The following is a 3,948-nucleotide window of genomic DNA, read 5'->3' on the forward strand; positions in this document are numbered from 1 at the left end:
TGGGCACATAATTACTTAGCTATGGACTACACTTCCCAGGCCCTTTTGCACCTAGCAGAGGTGTGTGATTAAATTCTTACCTTTGAAGTATAAATGGAAATGACACACGCCTCTTGCAGGCCTTAAAACATCATGAGTGTGTTTCTCCACACTTATTCCTCTTCCTGCAAACTGCAACATGGGTGTATTTTCAATCCAGTTTTGTCCATGTAGCTGAGGACAGTACCCTAGGACAGTGCTTTTCAGATTTTATTGTGCATAAGCATTACCTGGAGAGCTCATTAAACAGAGATTAAGAAAGGTACACAATAGGTTTGCAGTGGGCCCAAGAATTTGCATTTCTGTCAGGCTCCCAGGTGATGCTGCTGCTGGTTCATGAACCACGCTTTGAGTAGCACTGCTGTAGAGGATGGTAGAGACACAAGATGGGAAGAACCTGGGTTTCTGAATGTCTTTGTGGAGTGAAGGAAACTATCTACCCATCTTGGACTTTCTTTTTTTTTTTTTTGCTGGCTGGTACAGGGATTGAACCTCAGACCTGTTATCAGCACCACACTCTGACCAACTTTTATTTTTGGTGGCTGGCCAGTAAGAGTATCTGAACCTTTGACCTTGTTATCAGCTCCCACACTCTACCGAGACTCTTTAGTGAGAGACAAATAAATGCCTACCACCATATTTTGGAGACTCTCTTACTGCAGCATAGTCATTTACCTCAGCCCACATAATCATCCTGATATTCTGCCAATCTTTCCCCATCTCTAAATTAAATATCTCCTGCAATTTTCTTCTGTTTCATCTTAAACTCTCCTTCCTGGTGAGGGAGAATAAGGTTAGCCACCTCCACTAAATGCATTTCATAAGAGCTGGCATCATGACAGCTGGCATATTCAATTGTCCATTTTGGCCTAGACTGGATAACCCTCAAGAAGTTCTCAGGAAAGGATTTTCCTTAAGCATCTTTCCAGAGGCAATATGGGAAACGTTAGTGGTGGGCTTGGAGAGAACAGAATTTCCAGCTGTTTATATCATGCAGCAAATCTCCATCATGACCCAACCCTTAAACATGCTACTTGAGACAGGTGAACTTCGGTAATTTTTATTTTGGAGGCAGAGATAGGGAAGATTCTGAGCTTCAAGAACCTTGAGGAATTGTCCTGTCTTCTGAGCCACCTTCTCGAAGAGCCATGTTCAAAGACAGTCTCACAGCTTAAGCTGGCCAGGTATTTGGACAAATCCTTATCTTTGCAGTGTTTTACCCAGGCCACCTTAAGGATAGAGAAATAAAGCATAGATCAGAGGCTGGGGTAAGGGTCTGTAAGAGGGTCAGCTGCTGGAGTCAGTTTAGGCTGTGGGAGAGTTCTGGATGGGGAGGGCTTGCCTGTCAGCACCACGCTCAGCCAGTGAGCAACCGGCCATCCCTATATGGGATCCGAACCGGGGGCCTTGGTGTTATCAGCACTGCACTCTCCCGAGTGAGCCACGGGCCGGCCCGGGCTTGCCTGTCTGGGACCTGCATGAGTGGGTGCTGCAGTAAGGCCTGGGATGGATGTGGCACAATGGTATTCTGCCTCATTTTCACTTCAGGAGAACAGTCTCAACCCACTCCCAAAGCCCAGGGCAAACCCACCAGCACAGATGCTACTTACATCAGTAGCCCAGATTCTGTCGTGCTGCAGTAAGGCCTGGGATGGATGTGGCACAATGGTATTCTGCCTCATTTTCACTTCAGGAGAACAGTCTCAACCCACTTCCAAAGCCCAGGGCAAACCCACCAGCACAGATGCTACTTACATCAGTAGCCCAGATTCTGTCTTGATCCATCTCTGGCAGAGTGGCTGGTCTCTGCCCTTCATGTTCCCCTTACCAGGCAGACATCCCATTAGGATCTTTCACAACTCTCTTGGCACAGAGAACGTCATCATCAATGTTATCATCCATAAATTCTGAAAGGAAAAGTGGATGAGTGGGGAGGGAAAAAAATCCCTTTTTCTGTTTTTAATAATTGATCATTTTTAAGGGGAATTCCCAGAGGAAACTGAGCCCTGAAATTTGGAAATCCTTTATATCTGTAGTGCCTTTCTGGGTTTGCCTTCCATTTTTCTTGGGTTTTCTTGCCTGTGCTTAGCATCTGTTCTGAGGACTGGTCTTTACTGAAAGCATCCAGGATCTGATGGACTATGAAAAGCCTTTGTTTTCAGGAAACTACTTGGTGTCCAGAGTGATGTGTGTGGGTATGTGGAATGGTGCTGCAGTGGTGTGTGTACCAGAAACAGGAAACATGTCTAGAGGTGTGGGGACCCATGAATGAGAAGATAAAATGGTGGTTGGGAATCAGGGGACTTAATCAAGTGCCAGTGTGTTTTTCTTTACCCTTTTGGCAGGAGGATCTCTGTAGAATCCTGTTTTAGTGTGAAGACTGTTTAGGGTCATTTTATTTCCCCTTTTCAGGTTCCCAGTACAGGCTCAGTGTCAGGTGTTAGTGAGAAGTGCATTCAGTTTTGCATCTATTTTGCCTGCCCTCACTTCACCCAGCCCTTGGAGAGGTTACAGTCCTTACTGCTGCACATCACGTTGCAGGCATTTTCTGAGGAATGCTTGTTGTCTTTGCACCACATGCTGTTTAGCTGGAAGATCCCATAGTAATTACTGCCATTTCCATTTTTTTCCATTAAAGGCCTGGGTGTTGAAGTTACTCTCATACTGAGCCAAGCAGACCCCTGTGTCAGAGAGAGCAGAAGGTATGGATAGAAAAGGCAAAGTGCTTCATGATGAGAGGTCACTCAGTAAGCCCTGGGGAAGAGGAGACATAAGTTGTGCTGTACTAGTGCTACCAGAAATGAAACTCCATGTTTAACACAGATGAAAAACTATGAGATTCTCAATGTCAGAGCTCATTTATAATCATTATTTACTCCCAGCCCTAAGGAATAACTAGCCCATGGTAAGTACACAATAACAATTTATTGAATAAACACATTTGGAATGCTCAGCAATCAATCAATCATCAATCAATCACAGTCTGTTTCCCAGTCTCCCTTTCCAGCCTCATCCTTCAGCCAAATATCCACTCGCTGAGTACATTCACTTTTGCTCTATATCCCAAGGTACATGCAAGAGTAAAGGTGGGGAGGTGGTGGAGGAGAATCCTAGGAAGGAAGAAAGAAAAACCATCCTTGGGGTTGACAATAAAGACTAGGTTTGGCATGGAGAAAAATGAAGAAGGATATTCAAGAGAAATTGAAATAGTTTCATGTCTTCTCACCAGTGAGACGGATGATTGAGATCCTCAATTTTCTTGCACTTTGTCAGCACCTCACCTTCATTCTCACAATCCCCATTTAACTCTCTTGTGACACTAGTAGAACTACCCTTAAGACAAATTTAGCAGATGTGGGTTATTTTTTTGTCAGACAAAAGGTTAGGGGAGAAGGTGAGAAGCAGCACCCATTGTGCTCCAAGGACCTGGACTAAAAATGATGCAGGTGAAGGCAAAGGCGATGGCAGCAGAAAAGGAATTAGTTAGGTGTGTAGTTAGTTAGGAAATATTCCAGGCCACGGACGGGAAGGTAATTTTGAAGAGAAGCAGAAGAAAATCTATTATAGATGAGATAATCCCTGGTGGAGAGTGAGAGGAGAGCCAGTTAGGAATTACAGGGCAGACGGGCCAGAGAAAGGAGAGGAGTCAGGGCAGTGGGAGCAGCTCTGAATTAGCAGAGAACCTTGGCAGGAAAGGAAATCATGAAGTGAAAGGGGAGAGGTTTCTAGGTTGAGGAAGGGTGTGTCTTTGGGTAGAGACAGAAAGGACGGATGAGGCGTTCATACTCACAGTTTGCCAGGCTGTAACCATGGTAGCCATCTATTCCCTGGGCCTTCAGCTGGTGGGCCAGCTCACACTTGGTGAAGACCTTGGCCTCGTAAGCTGCAAAGAAACAGCTGAAGAGGGAG

General features: G+C 45.2%; 1 long non-coding RNA gene across 1 annotated transcript; it reads right to left on the reverse strand.

Annotated features, from left to right (window-relative positions):
* Positions 1-1,224: 1,224 nt before the first annotated feature.
* On the reverse strand, positions 1,225-2,456 carry LOC103588866. Its single transcript, XR_550344.1, has 3 exons — positions 2,374-2,456; positions 1,795-1,946; positions 1,225-1,268 (listed from the first exon to the last, which is right to left on the reverse strand). It is a non-coding gene; the product is annotated as an uncharacterized LOC103588866 (long non-coding RNA).
* Between the last annotated feature and the right edge of the window lie 1,492 nt (positions 2,457-3,948).

The sequence above is a fragment of the Galeopterus variegatus genome, unplaced genomic scaffold (genome assembly GCF_000696425.1).
Source record: "Galeopterus variegatus unplaced genomic scaffold, G_variegatus-3.0.2 Scaffold622, whole genome shotgun sequence".
Taxonomy (NCBI): Eukaryota; Metazoa; Chordata; class Mammalia; order Dermoptera; family Cynocephalidae; genus Galeopterus; species Galeopterus variegatus.